This window comes from Ranitomeya imitator, chromosome 1 (assembly GCF_032444005.1).
Source record: "Ranitomeya imitator isolate aRanImi1 chromosome 1, aRanImi1.pri, whole genome shotgun sequence".
In the NCBI taxonomy this organism is placed as follows: domain Eukaryota; kingdom Metazoa; phylum Chordata; class Amphibia; order Anura; family Dendrobatidae; genus Ranitomeya; species Ranitomeya imitator.
The window spans coordinates 1122622539-1122643085 of NC_091282.1; the positions used below are offsets into that span (position 1 = coordinate 1122622539).

The following is a 20547-nucleotide window of genomic DNA, read 5'->3' on the forward strand; positions in this document are numbered from 1 at the left end:
AAATAGCACCACACATTTTACCACCACATAGTGACAGAATAGTACAGTACTGATCATGAATAAAAGCCACAATACTGACAACACTGTTATTACCACCAGTGACATTATACACAGGAGCTCTGAGTATAGTGTACAGTATAGTGTCAGTGTACAGGTAACACAGTGGCTCGCCAGTGACAATATATACAGAAGCTCGGTATATAGTAAACAGGTAATACAGGGATCACCTATGACATTATATACAGGAGCTCTGTTTACACTGCATAGTATACAGGTAATACAGTGATTACTAGTGTTGAGCCACCTCCCTAGTGTTCGGGTTCGGTTCGGTTCATCGAACAGGGACATGTTCGACGAACACCGTCGAACCCCATTGAAACCAATGGCAGGCAAACACAAACACATACAAACACATGGATGGAAAACACATAGAAAACACCCTAAAAGGTGTCCAAAAGCTGACAAACTGCTCAGAAGACACAACAAACACATGGAAAAGTCACAACTACATATAGTCATGCAAAAAGAAAAGAGGTGGAGGAGTAAAAGGAGGAGGAGACACAGATATAGGCATGTCATGCCCTTCTAAAATCAAGAAAGGCTGGAGTAAAAATGTAAACTCACTCTACCAACACACAGATGTCTTGACAAAAAAAAGAAAAAAAGAAATATCTTTAGGTAGAATGGCGGCAGGCCCATTTAGAACACTTTCCTTAGAAGACGTAGTGGTACCCCCGTTGGGAGTTGTGCCAAAAAATGAACCCAATACATTCAGACTAATCCACCATTTCTCATATCCAAGGGGCAGGTCAGTAAACGACAACATCGACGCGGAACCAAGTAAGTACAGTACTATGTACTGTGCCTCCTTTGACGAGGCAATCAGGCGGGTCAAGAAGTTGGTAAGGGGCACCCTAATGGCCAAAACAGACATTGAGGGGGCGTTCCGGTTACTACCTGTGCCTCCGAATAGTGTCCTCCCATTGGGCTGCTTCTGTGAAGGAGCATACTACATAGATCACTGTTTGCCCATGGGGTGCTCCATATCCTGCTTACTATTTGAGGCGTTTAGTTGCTTCCTCGAATGTGTCATCATGGACGTTTGTAAGGCGACACATATTATCCATTACCTCGACGACTTCTTATGCCTGGGCCCAAAAGATTCGCCACAGTGTGAAAACACGCGGTAGTCCACCTGTGAGAAGGAGAGAGCTGGAGGGAGAGTGGACACCCTAGAGCCGAGGGGTTAGATTGAGAAAGAAAGAAGGCGGTGTAGCTTGCTTCATGGGTGGGGTACTCTGCTGAGTAGCAGAAATTGCTACTAGGCCCAAAAGGATTTCCTGGGCCAAAAATAGTACTTAGGTAAACAGGCGGTGTAGCTTGCTTCATGGCTGGGGTACGCTGCTGAGTTGCACCAACTTCTACTAGGCCCAAAATGATTTCCGTGGCTAGATGTTGGTAAAAAATAGTACTTAGGTAAACAGGCGGTGTAGCTTGCTTCATGGGTGAAGTACGCTGCTGAGTAGCACCAAATTCTACTAGGCTCAAAAGGATTTCCTGGGCTGGATGTCGTTACAAAATAGTAGTTAGGTAAACAGGCGGTGTAGCTTGCTTCATGGGTGGGGTACGCTGCTGAGTAGCACCAAATTCTACTAGGCCCAAAAGGATTTCCTGGGCAAGATGCCGTTAAAAAATAGTAGTTAGGTAAACAGGCGGTGTAGCTTGCTTCATGGGTGGGGTACGCTGCTGAGTTGCACCAAATTTTACTAGGCCCAAAATGATTTCCTGGGCTAGATGCCGTTAAAAAATAGTACTTAGGTAAACAGGCGGTGTAGCTTGCTTCATGGGTGGGGTATGCTGCTGAGTAGCACCAAATTCTATTAGGCCCAAAAGGATTTCCTGGACTAGATGCCGTTAAAAAATAGTACTTAGGTAAACAGGCGGTGTAGCTTGCTTCATGGGTGGGGTACACTGCTGAGTTGCACCAAATTCTACTAGGCCCAAAAGGATTTTATGGGCCAGATGCCATTACAAAATAGTAGTTAGGTAAACAGGCGGTGTAGCTTGCTTCATGGGTGAAGTACGCTGCTGAGTAACACCAAATTCTACTAGGCCCAAAAGGATTTCCTGGGCTAGATGCCGTTACAAATAGTAGTTAGGTAAACAGGCGGTGTAGCTTGCTTCATGGGTGGGGTACGCTGCTGAGTTGCACCAAATTCTACTAGGCCCAAAAGGATTTCCTGGGCTAGATGCCTTTAAAAAATAGAACTTAGGTAAACAGACGGTGGGTGGCTGGGCTACTCTGCTGACTAGCAGACACTTCTCCTAGGCCCAAAACTATTAATTGGATTAGATGCAGTAAAAATAGAGATACACAGGCGGTGTAGTTAGTTTCACAGGCGGGCTACTCTGCTGACGTGCAGACACAGCTCCTAGGCCCTAAACTAATAACTGGATTAGATGCAGTGAAAATTGAGATACACAGGCGGTATAGTTTGTTTCACAGGCGGGCTACTCTGCTGACGTGCAGACACTACTCCTAGGCCCTAAACTATTAACTGGATTAGATGCAGTGAAAATAGAGATACACAGGCGGTGTAGTTAGTTTCACAGGCGGGCTACTCTGCTGACGTGCAGACACTGCTCCTAGGCCCAAAACTATTAACTGGGTTAGATTCAGTAAAAACTGAGATACACAGGTGGTGTAGCTAGCTTCACAGGCGGGCTACTCAGATGACTATCAGACAATGCTACTAGCCCAAAAGGATTGGCTGAGCTAGATTACACCAAATGCTGTGACAAACACTTGCACAGCACTGGCACAGACCTGCCTGGCAAACAGTGCTGTAATCTACCCTGAAAAGGGCTGATATTACAACTAGTCCCGACTCCTCCCGACTCCCTAAACCTATCTCTCTGACAATTCGCTCCAAAAAAACACTCTTAGTCTGTATAGCACCCACAGCAGCAGTGGTGCCATCTGACACTATGCTGCAGCAGTGAGGAAATGGTGGCGACGGGGCAAATGGCTGGTTCTTATAGGGCAAGGAGGACATGTGACATACACAGCCAATGACACATGCCCTTGCTTGTGTGCATCACATGCACATTGCTGTGTGTGTGCGCACTGCTGATAGGCTGAGAGACTGCACCGCACCACTGTAAATGCGGGAAAGAAAAAAAATGGAGATCGGCATTATTTCAGCACAGATCTATCCCCTGCCCCCACCCACTATACCCCGAAACAGTCTATTAACAATGATAAACAGTTTCAATGTGTAAATCAAGCTAGGCTTTTGGTGAAGGAACAGTATCGAACAGAAACTCGAACAGCCGAATTTTAAGCAAATTGTTCGGGTTCAACGAACGACTCGAACACCGCCCAAAACAGCTCGAATTTGAAATTGGTGATCAGTTTGACTCGAACACCGCTCATCTCTAGTGATTACCAGAGACATTATACACAGGAGCTCTGTATATAGTGTCCGTGTACAGATAAAACAGGGATCACCGTGACATTATACATAGAAGATCTGTATATAGTCTATAGTGTACAGGTAATACAGTGTTCACCTATTATATTATACACAGAAGCTCTGTATATAGTGTAAAGTGTGTGCGTACAGTACATGTGAAACAGTGACTCACCAGTGACGTATCCAGGTGAAGTTTTTTGCCTTTGCATTTCTTCTTCATCTGGCACAGACCGCCATGACTTCTTCCTGCTGGAACTCATCTCTGCAGAAAAGAACACAGTCATATATAGCTGATCTCTTATAGAGAACATTCCTTACTTTTACTCCGACTTCTACACTATGCCTGATGAAGAAAAAAAGGGACATGGTACCAGTAACAGTACTTTCCATTTTTTTTACTCCCCCTTGTAAAGCAGTCTCCTAAAAAGTAAATTATATTACAGCAGCAATAATGTCCCCCACTTGCTACCATAAATTAATAATCTATGCTCCTCATTCTGGTCCCCATACATTAGTTAAGTCCCTCATCCTGGCCCCCTTTATTTAAGCCTTTTCCGACATCGGGTGTGATAATACACCGATGTCGGACACTCTCCCTTTGATGTGGGCTCTGGTGGTGAACCCACATCTTTTCCAGCACATGTCAGCTGTTTTGAAATATAGTTGAGCTCAAAAGTTTACATGCCCAGGCAGGATTTTTGCTTTCTTGGACTTTTTTTTAAGAGAATATGAATGATAACGCCAAAACTGTTTGTCCACTCATGGTTAGTGGTTGGGTGAAGCCATTTATTGTCACACTACTGTGTTTTCTCTTTTTAAATTATAATGACAACACAAAACATCCAAATGACCCTGATCATAAGTTTGCATACCCCATTTCTTAATATCGTGTATTGCGTAATCTAACATCCATGACAGCTTGAAGTCTTTTGTGGTAGTTGTGGATGAGGTTCTTTATTTTCTCAGATGGTAAAGCTGCCCCCATCTCTTAGCCTGGCTGGTTCCCTCTTTCACCCAAACTGGCTGGCTCCCCTGTCCCTTTGTCTGCCTTACCTCTTGCCTCTTGGACTGTTTGCCCCCCCCCCATCTCTTGGTCTGACCTCAGCTTCATGCCACATACACAGGAAAAAAAAGATTCCTCTTGCCTCCCTGCTCTCCCACCACTGAACCGCATCCCCTGCTTACAGATCCGACGTGCTCAAGTTAAAATGGCCGCCGACATAGCAGTGACCAGTAGCTGACGTGAGTACAACTATCACAGGAGCCGCATGACAGTGACGTTATATACCAGCAACATCACTGTCATGCGCCACCTGCGACGGGAGCACTCACGTCAGCAGCAGGCTTCAGTTAGGACTTTGGCCTTGTTAACTATTGTGGCAGGGAAATATATTTCAACTGATTATGCGTCTTATGATGCACATTCAATTGAAACCAGTGGGCCTCCTTTATGTCCTGCTCGGGGGCCCACCAAAGACACGGGGTCCACCGGGGAATGGACCGGTGACCCCTTGGGCCACTCCAACCCTGCCTACATATAGATAACACAGGGCCCACCGCTCACAATAGGTTATTGTCTTTTCTTTTTAGTGGAAAATATATTCTTTCTAATTAAAACCAATTGTCAACAGTCAACAATTCCTGGACAATGTCAATAGCTTTTATGTGCAAGTCACTATCCCACATACCCACATAGCTTCGACTATTGAAGTCACTTGGATGTGGATGAGGACAAATGCGAGAATCCACAGTTTACTTATGCCTTCATAATGCCAAACTGAGGCCAGATTCACAGAACTTTCTGGTAACTCGACAATGCATACATTCTAAATACAATTTTATCATTTCCAGATGTCCGTTTACTTTTTGCGTAAAGATGTATGAGAAAAAAATACTTTCCGTCAGCCTGCTGGATCTGATTTTCATCCGCTTTTTGCCTGGTTGTCCATTTTACCCACAGTGTGCCATGTTTTTCTCAAACAAAAAAAAAAAATCAACCATCACATTTTTAAGCTTCTTCTTCTGGAGAGCATTTCATTGCTATTCATTATTTTCACAAACCTATTTACTTAAATGGGTAATTTTAAGCAAAATTGAATAAAAAAGCTGACGTCTCCATTTTTTTTCGTGTTTTTTTCTGAAATGTGTTTGAAAAAATAAAACAGACTTTTGAACTTGTTCCCTAACACTATGTACAGGTTCTATTCTTGAAAAATGTTGAGAGATAATAAAATACGGACGTCTGACTTCTCCTGTACATCATGTGTCACTTGTATTGTAATAACTTGACTATTTTTCTCAATTTATAGGTAGGGACCCTCTTAAGGTGTATCCTGTACTTGTGTCTCCAAAATTGATGTCATCTATTTTTGTTTTATTTTTGCTCAGTAAAAGAATCAGGACATGACCCCAGCAGGAAAATATGCCATTAATGTCTTACTTATGGCATTCTACTAATTGCGGGTTATAAGATAATATCAGACAGTGATCCATTCACAATCATGATCCAGTGTGCAGCTCGTAATGCAGCAAAACAGTAGCAGTAAAGTAAACCCATCTAACGAATCTAGGTTGGCAGGAATTAAGGGTGACCATATATAAGCCCAGTCCTAAGCTTGATACAAGCAAAAATCGAAATAAAAAAGCTGCATAAAATGGTCTAGTGTCTATCACTAATTATAAGAAAGAAAGATCAAAAGGAGAGCTTATCAGAGCTGGAGACAGTTATTTCCATCTTGGAGCGAAAAACAAAAGGCACAGTGTCTTGCTTCTTCCTTTGAGGTTTTCTTTGTCTGTATTCCTTCATCCAGCCCACCACCAAACACCCTTCACCTCTCCCTTCCTGTATTGGCAGCGACTCTTGGCATTTAATGACATACAATAATTAATTGTTTAGAGCATGCTAATATTTCAATTACACAACAGGAACAATGAAAATAGAAGCACATTGTTGCAAGAAGTAAAAAAAAAAAAATCTATATATAATACAAAATACAGCAAATGATTCTTTCCTTACGGGGCTGCCTAACAATGAATTGGCAGAGAGCCCACCTAAACACGTTGGTGTGATATTTTACTTGAGTCAGGTCACTATGGTTTTTGTTTTGTTGCGTAACTTTTAATACTTCCTGGTATTTGGCTTTGACAAAACTTTACTGATACAGTCATGTGCAGAGTACATGCGTTTTGATGCTTTTCCGCTTCGGAAACGCACTAAAAACACATTGTGCATTTTTTACCTGTGCATTTTCCATATCTAATGCAAGTCTATGGCGAAAATCTGCACATAAAACTCAGCGTAGAGAAGTTGACGTGTCGCAGACTTGAAACAAGTACCGCAGGTCAGTTACGCTGAGTAAAAAAATCACAGTGGTTATGAGATTTCTATAAATCTCATTCACTTTGTTAGAACTGTAAGATACTGAGATACTGCATTTTTGATATATGCAGGGTCAAAAACTCACCAAAAACTCCTGGAGGGCACACAGTTTTATGGTCCAAGTTCTGCTGATTGGGGGTCCAAATTCTGAGAACTCCACTAACTACTAAAACAAAGGAGCAGGTGCAACAAGCCAACAAGTCACGCTTGGGACTCTATGGGTCTTCACACCACTTTACTCATGCTCAAAAATTAGTAAAGTGTTTCTGCCCCTTCACTTGGTGGAAATGAGGCTGCAAGTTTACCGAGAGCACCTCGATTCTCGACAAGTGAACAACTATTGTAAATTGTAGAAAATATGGACTTAATAAGGAGGAAAACTAGTGGTGCAGATGTGATGAGTCAAGAGGCAGTAGTCACACTCTACCCCAATGTGCTTGAGGGAGCCTTAAAGTGGCTATCCAACAATGATTTTAATTTATTTTTTGCATGGATGGTTTTAAAGAGTATCTATCATCAGTCCAGGACTTCCTTTTTTATTTAAGAAAAGAATGAGCAGCCTCAGTCGAGAGTCAAGAGACCTAATGTTGCCCTAAAGGGCCACAACTTTCCAACAAAATTTAGGTCTGAACTTCCAGGTTGTGGGACCTTCACATGCAGAGCGGAATCCTACAACCCTCGATGGCCGTCCACGTGTTAATGCAGATCTTACTTCTTGTTCCAACTCAGTGCTGCAACAGGTCTACTGGACCCATATACTCTAAGTTATTTGGGAACTGTGTTAAAGTTAAAAAAACATCTATCATCTCTGGTCAGTTTGAAAGTTCATAGTATTTGTTTTCAATGTAGTTAAGACTTTTGTTCCCCAAATAGTCTTCTAAAAAGGAACAACCCAAAATGAAAAGTATGTAATTGTTATCAGTTGTAGAAATGATGAAACATGTCAAATAATTAAAGCATACAAAGAAAACATCATTTATCACAAATGTCCTACTACAGCGATGTCATCATTGTAACAGTTTCTGATAACTAGAAACAAATCTACAATTGTACTGTAACTAGAAGCAAATCTATTAGAATTAACCATGTGTTCTACACATTTCTCCTTGATACCAGCAAAAACTTATAAACCAGAAATAGAAACTTTCCAGAATGAAAGTTCAGCAGAGTCTCATAAATTCCAGATGAAAAATGAGTTTTTCATATGCGCCTGCTTGATTAAACTATCCAGTATGTAGTATGACTTAAATTATCCATAGACACAAAGCTGAATACATAGCAGATTACATAGCAGATAAATCCCAGGGGGGGACATCACAGATCACTGATCTGACAGTTTGCACAGCACTCTGTCAGATCAGCGACTGACTTACAGTGCTGCAGGCTTACCAAGCGCCTGCTCTAAGCAGGCACTTGGTAAGCCACCTCCCTCCCTGCAGGACCCGGATGCCGCGGCCATCTTGGATCCGGGCCTGCTGCAGGGAGGGAGGTAAGGAGACCCTCGCAGCAACATCACATCGCGTTGCTGTGAAGGTCTCAGGGAAGCCCGCAGGGAGCCCCCTCCCTGCGCGATGCTTCCCTGTACTGCCGGCACACCGCAATCATGTTTGATCGCGGTGTGCCGGGGGTTAATGTGCCGGGGGCGGTCCATGACCACTCCTGGCACATAGTGCCGGATGTCAGCTGCGATAGGCAGCTGACACCCGTCCGCTATCAGCCGCACTCCCCCCGTGAGCGCAGCCGATCGCCCTGGACGTACTATTCCGTCCTTCAGAATTTAGGCCCACCCCACATGGACGGAATAGTACGTCCAATGACAGAAAGGGGTTAACAGGGGATGCAATTTCACATTAAAGTATAGGAATCACTCATTGTTTGTGAGCCATTTACACAATACCAAGGACAAATAGCGATATTCATCCCTGACATCCTATATTTTAAATGTCAAACCCAAAGATAGTCATGGAAACTAATATAGTTTTACAATAATGGGGAGTGTTTGATTTTAATTAAGGTGTCCAGCACTTAACGAATACCTTAATGGACACAGACCCCATAATCGATGAAGAGATATGCATGATGGTGTTTGCATCCATCATACAACAAATACACCTGGCAACAAAACTGATAGTGGCTCTTGAGTATTCTAGTACTTATAGTGATTCTGGTGATGTATTCATGTGAGGATAGTTGTTCTTGTACTGTATCCATGTACTACTGATGACTCTGATGAGGCATTCATGTTCTGTTGATGTATTTCTGTAGTGTTGGTGGTTCTGGTGATGTATTCCTGTTCTGATGGTGGTTTTAGCTCTGTATTTCTGTACTCCTAAGAGTTCTAGTAATGTATTCATCACCAGAACCATCATACGTGTATGAGTATAACAATGTCCCCCAGAGATCACCATATAATCTGAACAACCTCAGTATAATATCTCCAACAGCCCCCATTCAGTGGTCAAATAAGAAGAATTAAAAAAAAACATATACTCACCTAATCCAGGCTTCTCATCCAAAACAACCTCTGTGTCTTGTATCTTGATTAGCAGTAGGTGCTGGGCAGTGCAATACAATAATGTCATTACACTGCAAACCAGACCCTGTTGTCTCTGCTGCTGTCCTCCAACAGCCGAAAGAAGTCTGCATCTTGCTGTTGTAACAGGCAGAGCAGAGAGCTGATTAGTGCTTCCCTGCTCCTATCCCAGCGCTAACAATTGTATTGGGTCTTAAAGATGCAAATACAGTTGAGTATAGGCAGGAAACAACAGGTAGTGGTGATCAATGTTAGTGACTCACGGACACTGCTTACAAGTGCCTATGCTTTGGTCATCAGTGAGCGGATTGCCAACAGCTGAACGAAGGTGCCGGTTAACCTCCGGCACAACATTGTCAGTTATTTTTTTATTTATTTTTTAAACTGTGCCCCTCAAGGGAGACAAGACGTAGTGCCCTAGGTGGGTGACAACCCTGCCACACCCCACGTGCCAGCCCTGCCCGGATTCAAATTCTGGTCCACAGTAATAACATTCAATCATAGAGTCTTTAGTTGAACCTTTATATAGCTCATGTCATATCAATCTGTTACTGTATTAGGCTATGTGCACACGTATTCTGGTCCACTGCAGATTTTTCCGCAGCGGATTTGATAAATCCGCAGTGCAAAACCGCTGCGGATTTATCGTGGATTTACCGCGGTTTTTCTGCGGATTTCACTGCGGTTTTCCATAGTGGCAGCTGTAAAACCGCTGTGGAATCGGCAGAAAGAAGTGACATGCTGTGGAATGTAAACCGCTGCGTTTCCGCGTGTTTTTTTCTGCAGCATGTGCACAGCGTTTTTTGTTTCCCATAGGTTTACATTGTACTGTAACCTCATGGGAAACTGCTGCGGATCCACAGCGTGTGCACATACCCTTACACATCCATTATGTGATTTTTGTTACATTTTGATTATAATGTATTAATTTACTGCTGATACTGTTAATAGAGCAAACCTTAGTTATTACAGCGATGTGACAAAGGCATCTGTGCCTAAGATTAATGACACTTCTATGCCTCTGTTATTTACAGCACCTGTGTGATCCGAAAAAAAAAAATCTCATCTGGCAATGCTCCCATCACTGTGAGAGGGAATAGAGCCACGTGCGAGATTTGTAACATAAACTGTTAAAAATAATCTCAAGGACTCATTAAAACCTAAACTAAGAAATCCATAAAAGGTCATTTTTTGGGCATCAATAACACTGGGTAAAAATATTAATAGTTGCCATTGTATACAGTGTGAAGAATATTTCAAATGAAAAATTGCATAAAGTTCATTATGTTTTGTAATCAACTCTTAAAGGGAACCTGTCACCCCCAAAATTGAAGGTGAGCTAAGCCCACCAGCATCAGGAGCATATCTACAGCATTCTGTAATGCTGTAGATAAGCCGCCGATGTAACCTGAAAGAGGAGAAAAAGAGGTTAGATTATACTCACATGGGCGGGCGGGCGGTACGATCCGATGGGCGTCATGGTCCGGGGCCTCCCATCTTCTTATGATGACATCCTCTTCTTGTCTTCACGCTGCGGTTCCGGCGCAGGCGTACTGCAACGCGCAGGCGCCGGGAAAGGTCAGAGAGGCCCGGGGCGTGCGCACTGCAGTACTTTGCTCTGCCCTCAACAGGGAAGACAAAGTACGCCTGCGCCGGAGCCGCAGTGTGAAGACAAGAAGAGGACGTCATCATAAGAAGATGGGAGGCACCGGACCACGACACCCATCGGACCGGACCGCAGCGGGACCGCCCCTGGGTGAGTATAATCTAACCTCTTTTTCTCATCTTTCAGGATACATCGGGGGTTTATCTACAGCATTACAGAATGCTGTAGATAAGCCCCTGATGCCGGTGGGCTTAGCTCACCTTCGATATTTTTCTAGATTCCACTTCCTGCGTTTTGCTTTAGGAACAGAGAAATTAAATTTATGTGCAGAATGAAGTCATTGCATAAAGGATGCAAATGGCACCAGAAGGACCCCACTAACAATAATGAGGTCCATATGGTTTCTGTTATGATGTCCATTATTTTACCAGAACAAAAAGCGCATCTTGCTGTGTTCTTAAATAAAAAGGGGAGTACTAGCAGGAAATATTCAAAAATAAGAATGAAATAATACCTAATAAATTCTCTACCAGTTCAGTGAAGTCACTCCAGTGGTCACTGCTGGTCTTGGTTTACTTTACTGTAGTTATCATGAACTGTACATTCACAACCCCTCTGCAGTCACAACCAGCTTCAGCGTTAATCTACTAAAGTCAGCGATTGGCTGCAGCAATCACATACATGATAACGTTATGGTTGATCTACTATGAACAAATAATTGCAGTTAAATAATGAACAAGAAAAAATCAGCCGTCCACGCACATCCATAGAAAATATACAGTATTATTGATAGAAATGAATGGATTGATCCGCAGACGATCGATTTCAAGTTGAATTTCCTGAATTTTGAGGTTTCATACAAATTCAACACATTTCGAGATCCTATACATGGTTGTCAGAAAAACTTGCATGACACCATTTTTCACACTGCGGGGCCATCAGACAGTGGACTAATGTTTGGTTGTGTGGCCATCCAGGCCTTCCTATAATGCCCTGCAGCTATGATTCTTACAGATTATCATACCCTGTACTGCAATGGTTAGTGCCGGGGCCATCACAGATCAGGGTTCCCAGTGAGAACCACTTGTATGGCAGAAACATTTTCCATCTCCAAAGTTCCTGGGTATGTACCTCTCTCCGCTTGAGTGTAAGATCTTATGGTCAGCTGGGTCCTCACTCTCTCTTTCCTGTAGAGTGTAAGCTCTTCTAGTCAGTAGGAACCTCTCTTTCTCCTGTAGAGTGTAAGCTCTTATGATCAGTGGGGACCTCTATCTCCTGTAGAATGTAAGCTCTAATGGTCAGTATGGTTATCGCTTTCTCTTTCCTGTAGAGCAGGGGTCCCCAACCTGTAGCTTGGGAGCCACATGTGGCTCGCGGTCCCATGAATTGTGGTTCGTGGCTGTCTTCCAGCTTGGTGAATTAGCTCCAATTCTAGCAAACAGGTATGAAGAGCAAATCTGAAAATGGTGAATTTTGTGAGCAACCCTGCACATAAGAGCAGATCTGGACGCACATATACTGGTCTTTGGGATTTTGAGATGATTTAAGTATGGTACGCTGGAGACAAGATGATACCACCTGTCAGAGGAGATGTCTGAAGCTGGACTAAGTGTGCTTTATAGGAGAATACTGAATGGGGGTATTGTGGGAACCCCTGGATCTTAGTATACTGTTTTGGCGTGATTTTTGTGAAAAAGCTTTGGTTAACCATTATGCCGGTAATGGGGGCTTTGCTTGCCACTATTGTGAGGGGGCGGGAGCTGAATGTGGTTCGCGACCCTCTCTCAAGGCTGGATGTGGCTCCAGACTTTCTCAGAGCTGATTGTGGCTCTCAAGGTCAGAAACATTGGGGACCTCTGCTGTAGAGTGTAAGATCTTATGGTCAGCAGGGTCCTCTCCTTCTCTCTCCTGTAGAGAGTAAGCTCTTATGGTCAGCAGGGTCTTGTCCTTCTCTCTCCTGTAGAGTGCAAGATCTTATGGTCAGCAGGGTCTTGTCCTTTTCTCTCCTGTAGAGTGTAAGATCTTATGGTCAGTAGGATCCTCTCTTTCTCTCTCCTGTAGAGTGTAAGCTCTTATGATCAGAGGGGACCTCTCTCTCCTGTAGAATGTAAGCTCTAATGGTCAGTATGTTTCTCGCTTTCTCTTTCCTGTAGAGTGTAAGCTCTTATGGCAAGTATGGTTCTTGCCTTCTCTTTCCTGTTGAGTATAAGCTCTTATGGTCAGTAGGATCCTCTCCTTCTCTCTCCTGTAGAGTGTAAGCTCTTATGGTCAGTAGGATCCTCTCCTTCTCTCTCCTGTAGAGTGTAAGATCTTATGGTCAGTAGGATCCTCTCCTCTTTCCTGTAGAGTGTAAGATCTTATGGTCAGTAGGATCCTCTCTTTCTCTCTCATGTAGAGTGTAAGCTCTAATGGTCAGTATGGTTCTTGCTTTCTCTTTCCTGTAGAGTGTAAGATCTTATGGTCAGCAGGGTCCTCTCCTTCTCTCTCCTGTAGAGTGTAAGCTCTTATGGTCAGCAGGGTCCTCTCCTTCTCTCTCCTGTAGAGTGTAAGCTCTTATGGTCAGCAGGGTCCTCTCCTTCGCTCTCCTGTAGAGTGTAAGATCTTATGATCAGCGGGGACCTGTCTCTCCTGTAGAGTGTAAGATCTTATGGTCAGCATGGTCCTCTCCTTCTCTCTCCTGTAGAGTGTAAGATCTTATGGTCAGTAGGATCCTCTCTTTCTCTCTCCTGAAGGGTGTAAGCTCTTATGATCAGCGGGGACCTCTCTCTCCTGTAAAATGTAAGCTCTAATGGTCAGTATGGTTCTCGCTTTCTCTTTCCTGTAGAGTGTAAGATCTTATGGTCAGCAGGGTCCTCTCCTTCTCTCTCATGTAGAGTATAAGCTCTTATTGTCAGCAGGGTCATCTCCTTCTCTCTCCTGTAGAGTGTAAGATCTTATGGTCAGTAGGATCCTCTATTCCTCTCTCCTGTAGAGTGTAAGCTCTTATGGCAAGTATGGTTCTTGCCTTCTCTTTCCTGTTGAGTGTAAGCTCTTATGGTCAGCAGGGTCCTCTCCTTCTCTCTCCTGTAGAGTGTAAGCTCTTATGGCCAGCAGGGTCCTCTCCTTCACTCTCCTGTAGAGTGTAAAGGTACCTTCACACTCAGCGACGCTGCAGCGATACCGACAACGATGTCAATCGCTGCAGCGTCGCTGTTTGGTCGCTGGAGAGCTGTCACACAGACAGCTCTCCAGCGACCAACGATCCCGAGGTCCCCGGGTAACCAGGGTAAACATCGCTGTGCTTCTCTGCACTCCTCCTGCACTGGCTGTGAGCACAGCGGCCGGAAAGCAGAGCGGTGACGTCACCGCTCTGCTTTCCGGCTGACTGACGCTCACAGCCAGTGCAGGAGGAGTGCAGAGAAGCAGAGCGCCGGGGACAGACAGCGGTAGGTAAGTATGTAGTGTTTGTTTTTTTTACTTTTACGCTGGTAACCAGGGTAAACATCGGGTTACTAAGTGCGGCCCTGCGCTTAGTAACCCGATGTTTACCCTGGTTACCAGTGAAGACATCGCTGGAACGGTGTCACACACGCCGATCCAGCGATGTCTGCAGGGAGTCCAGCGACGAAATAAAATTCTGGACTTTCCTCAGCGACCAACGATCTCCCAGCAGGGGCCTGATCGTTGGTCGCTGTCACACAGAACGATTTCCTTAACGATATCGTTGCTATGTCACAAAAAGCAACGATATCGTTAACAATATCGTTATGTGTGAAGGTACCTTAAGATCTTATGATCAGCAGGGACCTGTCTCTCCTGTAGAGTGTAAGATCTTATGGTCAGTAGGATCCTGTCTTTCTCTCTCCTGAAGGAGGACAGAAACAGTGGGACCCATGCAGGAACCAACCTCAAAAACAACAGTAGTACAGTGACAATAACCGGCTGGGTATAAAATAATGAACATATGTAACTAGATAAAATACATCTGAATGAATACGAGCCCTATAAGAAGAAATAGGCATGTATGACAAATAGACCAAAGATCTAAAGTAAACCCAGACACATGATGGAAATACAGACTACTGCAAATGAAGTGATAAAGGCATAGTTACCTAGAGGAGGTACCCAGGGACCCACCACACCCGACGCGCGTTTCGCACTGAAATGCTTCGTCCAGGGGTGGTTGGGTACTGGCCAGATCTGGGTTATATGGCGGTCATGACCAATAAACAGAGACAAACAATCAATTTGATATGCGGCACCTGATGTTATCCTGTCGAGATCGGACCTAGACGGGTGAGCGGCGTAAAAGAGAAACCGAAAGTAACCGTGGCAAGGGATGACGTGGTCGGCGCATGCGCACAGAAGGTAAGTAACGTAGGCCCCAGTGGATCAAAGTTAGAAACCTGAAAGAAACAGCGACAAGGAAAGACGCGGTCGGCGCATGCGCGTAATGGGTAAATAACATAGGCCCCAGTGGATCAAACTTAGAAGTCAGTGAATTACAAAGACAGACGCTAGTGCGTCCTATCTCAATAACGTTGTGAATAGTGCTACACAAAGACGCAGAATAGACCGAAAATGCATATAGAGACCATGGTGCATTATATAAGGGAACTAAAGTAAAAAGCGCCAGAACAGAGATTTAATAACAGCCATATAGCGCCGCAAAAGAATTATTATTTTTGAGCGCAAGAGCATAATAACAACACCCATTACAAAAAACGCCAAAATAAAGACTAAGTTGCTAACATATAGCACCATAAATAGGGAATAGGACGCAGAAGCGTAATACAAAAAGACCCGTGAAACTAGAATGTGTAAACCAAAAAAGAGAAAAAGGCACACAATGCCGAAAGCCTACAATCCCTAAATTATTGAAAATATTAAAAAAATATATTATATAAGGAGGCCCATATAATTTGTGAAGGACGCAGAAAAAACGGATCTAGAAGATATCTACATCGTGATCCGGTGTTGATATATAATATATAACCAAGCATGAAACGCCGCAGTTAGATAAACAATAAAACCCACAAGCGTAATGCCGAGACCAGCATAGAAAAGAATACAGGGTAATGAATTAGGGCCTAAATAGCATATGCGCCCTAGAAATAGGAAACAGTTGTTGCAGCAGCTAGAGCAGCACTGCGTACGAACCTTCAATATAAAAATAATAATATTGGGAAAAATGAAAGAATGAAAAAGTAAATAAATACATGTATATAATACATGAGGCGAATAACAAAAATATACAAAAAAATAATAATAAAAATGTGAAAAAAGAAAAAAATATAATAAATAATAAAAAGTAAAAACAAAAATGAATATATGAAAAAATGAAAATAAAAACAAAAGTGAATAAAAATAAATATAAAAATGAAAGTAAAAAACACCAACCTAAAAAAAGGAAAGGGGATTAATAAATCCATAATACAGTGGCAATAATAACCATACAAATATATAAGTGCTACCAGGACAAAAAAACATGGTGAATATCCACTACAGTGCCATCAGCTTCAAGCATGGAGAATGAAGCCTAGATGTACAGAATAAAAACACCAATGTATATATACTGTGCAATAGTGACAATTGGGCATATAAAATATATATAGAAATATATATACATGTATATACACACATAAAATTGAGTACATAAGCACAACAATTGTATTAAATTACAAAAAACAAGCACAATAAAAGCCATTCTTGTGTCCCACTGGTGGAGTAATATGAGTTGCTGAAGATCCGAAGACCGCTAGCTGCAAGCCGAAAACCCAATTCATAGATGAAAAGAAACATATATATGATGGCCCGCACAAGATGGTAAATATCCATAAATCCTGGTCATGACCCCTAAAAACGCAAGATACAAATTAGTATATGAACCAATGCACACACAAGAATAAAAACATTTATTAAATTAAAAACAGCCAGAATAAAAGAAACACAGCCGAATGACAGCATAAGGTAAGTATAAGGTACAAATTGGGTGGACTAAACTAATTAAACAGGTAGAAAAGGCACATAACTATTGTGGTCATTGAGACCACGGGGTGAAATAGTATTAAGTCTGTGTATCCACCTAGTTTCTTTCTGTGCCAAAAGCCTCTTCCAGTTGCCACCACGAGGGCCAATAAACACTCTGTCAATACCCCTAATCATCAATCCGGTGGGGTCACAATTGTGAAAAGCCTTAAAATGACGTGGTATTGGCTTTAGTTTTTGAATATCATCCTCATTGGATGCATTACCAATGTCAAGGACGTGCTCACGCACCCTCCGGCGAAGCTCTCGTGATGTCATACCCACATATATAAAGCCACAAGGGCATGTGGCGTGGTAGACAACTGCCTTGGTGGTACAAGTAATGGTGTGGGTGATCTTAAAAGTCCTGTCATTGGTGGAATTGGAAAAATCAACAGATTCACAAATATTCTTGCAGGCCACACACTTGCTGCAACGGGTGCATCCCCATTTTGGACCTTTCGAGCCAAAGATGTATCTCTGGTTTGAACCTTGGTGATAACTGTGGACCAATTGGTCCTTGAGATTTTGTGACCTCCTGAAGGTAATGGCTGGTGTGTCGCCAATAAATCTAGAGATTGTATCGTCCAGTTGCAAAATATGCCAATATTTGGACATAATATTCTGAATTTCTTTACTCCTGGAGTGATAATCCAGAACGCAACGTACCTGGTCTTGTCCCATCACTTTCCTTTGTTGTAGAAGTTCATTCCTCCGGCTCCGAAAAGCCCTCTGGTATGACCGACAGATATTCTTTTTTCCATAGCCTCTATCCTTAAAACGTTTGGAGAGGTCTGAAGCCTGTTTTTCAAAAAAGACATCGTTTGAACAAATCCTTCTTGCCCGTAGAAACTGACCTGTTGGGATATTTCTGATAAGGTGTCGGGGATGCTGGGAGGAGGCATGCAATACTGAGTTAACTGATGTACTCTTTCGATAAAGGTCAGTTTGTAAAAACCTGTTATCATCAACAGAGATGAGGATATCGAGAAATTCAATTGAGCTGGTACTGTACTTGTATGTTAATTTGATATTTCTAAGGTTATTATTAAGGATCATGAAAAAGGAATCCAAGTCCTCCTGAGTACCCTGCCAAATCATCAGTACATCATCAATATACCTCCACCAGGATACCACACCTGTACTGAGTTGATGTGGTGATGTCTGGAAAATTTCTCATTCCCAAAATCCCAAAAAGAGGTTCGCATATGAGGGCGCACAAGACGCCCCCATAGCGGTACCCTGTACCTGAAGAAAAAAAGAATCACGATAGATAAAAAAATTATGTGTCAAAACAAATTGTAAAGCTTGAATCAGGAAGACACATAGCTGTTCATGAAGACCGCTATTACTCAAAAAGAATGTAACTGCTTCCAGGCCGTCTTCGTGACGGATTGATGTGTACAGCGACTCAACGTCGCATGTCACAAGAAGCATATTGGATTCCAGTTGGATCCCATCCAATTTTCTTAGGGTATCTGTGGTGTCTTTTAAATAGGACGGTAATATTTCTACCAGGGGTTTCAAGTGGAAATCAACCAATTTAGAAAGAGGGTCAGAGATGTTGTTAATTCCAGAGACTATGGGCCTACCTGGAGGTGTTATGGGATCTTTATGGATTTTCGGAAGTAAATAGATGCTTGCTATCATAGGGTCATCAAAGATCTTTCCGTCTTTTCCAGTTAATGATAGTTCCATGCGTTCAAGATGGGAGTCAGCGTGCCATCTTTGCTCTATTACTTTCATGAACATATTGATTGACATTAATACAAAGTCCATCTTGGAATTGGGCATTGAAATAGATGAGATCTATAAAAAACTACAAACTGAATGCACCTCCGAGGAATTTGAAAATTTCAAAAAGGAAATGGATGACCTTTGTGATATATGGGAGAAGGACATCTCCAGTCTAAAGAACAAAAAATTCTTACGGGATCAACAGGATAAAATGGATAACAAAGTGTACAGATGGCATCATATGGATTCTACTAGCAAATCAGGCCCTGCACCTGAATCAACGAGTGTATCCAGTGCTAATTCTTCCACGGCATCAATGGATTCTACAATTGACCGACACCAACGGTTCAACCAAAGGCGCAAAGATGATCGGTTCCGCGGGTACAACACCAGGAGACAAGTTAAGAACCAGGATTCAGACCGTGATGAGGCTCCTCAGAACTTTTCTATGAAGGTAATTAATCTTTCTGACGTTCAGTTGTCTCCTGCTCAAATTTCCCTTCTTAGTAAGGGTCTTACCTTCTCCCCCTCCTCAGCTCTTGACCAATTTACAGTACATAAGGATTTGCAACTTTTTGCTCGGAGATTATTCTTTAAAAGATTGTTTTTTCAGGATACTCAACAGGCTCTATCTCCAACAGAAATCGAGGCGGAAACAATCCAGATACTAGAGGAGATGGCGGAGGAGGCAGATGGACATACTACGAGGAATTTTCCGAGACACCTTCTCCCAAAATCTAGGAAATTTCCTCAAATTAACACTGTACCTATTTTGGATCTTTTTGTACGTTCAGTTATGCAAGAGGTGAGAAAGATTCCTGAAACTATTACAGGTGATAATCTTAGTAAGGAAGAAAGAATTGCATTAAAGGAACTGCGGAACCTCCGTGAAGTTGTTATTAAACAATCTGATAAAGGGGGTAATGTGGTGGTGTGGTCAGTCTCTGCATACAAAAAAGAAATGATGAGACAATTGAAGAATACATTATGTTACCAGAGACTAACCTTCAACCCTTTGTCTAAATACAGAGATGAGCTGCACATTCTACTACAGGATGCTGTGGATCATGGCGTCTTGACGGTGAAACAGATGGAGGGCCTTTGGATTGATGACCCTATGATAGCAAGCATCTATTTACTTCCGAAAATCCATAAAGATCCCATAACACCTCCAGGTAGGCCCATAGTCTCTGGAATTAACAACATCTCTGACCCTCTTTCTAAATTGGTTGATTTCCACTTGAAACCCCTGGTAGAAATATTACCGTCCTATTTAAAAGACACCACAGATACCCTAAGAAAATTGGATGGGATCCAACTGGAATCCAATATGCTTCTTGTGACATGCGACGTTGAGTCGCTGTACACATCAATCCGTCACGAAGACGGCCTGGAAGCAGTTACATTCTTTTTGAGTAATAGCGGTCTTCATGAACAGCTATGTGTCTTCCTGATTCAAGCTTTACAATTTGTTTTGACACATAATTTTTTTATCTATCGTGATTCTTTTTTTCTTCAGGTACAGGGTACCGCTATGGGGGCGTCTTGTGCGCCCTCATATGCGAACCTCTTTTTGGGATTTTGGGAATGGGAAATTTTCCAGACATCACCACATCAACTCAGTACAGGTGTGGTATCCTGGTGGAGGTATATTGATGATGTACTGATGATTTGGCAGGGTACTCAGGAGGACTTGGATTCCTTTTTCATGATCCTTAATAATAACCTTAGAAATATCAAATTAACATACAAGTACAGTACCAGCTCAATTGAATTTCTCGATATCCTCATCTCTGTTGATGATAACAGG

The 20547-nt window shown here is 42.7% G+C and overlaps 1 protein-coding gene and 1 non-coding gene across 3 annotated transcripts in view; one reads left to right on the forward strand and one right to left on the reverse strand.

Moving 5' to 3' along the window:
* DLC1 (DLC1 Rho GTPase activating protein) overlaps positions 1-20547 on the forward strand; it is a 670870-nt gene that overhangs the window by 544815 nt on the left and 105508 nt on the right. The window lies entirely within an intron of this gene.
* On the reverse strand, positions 14217-14390 carry LOC138660514 (small nucleolar RNA SNORA17). The gene has a single exon (XR_011317904.1). It is a non-coding gene; the product is annotated as a small nucleolar RNA SNORA17 (small nucleolar RNA).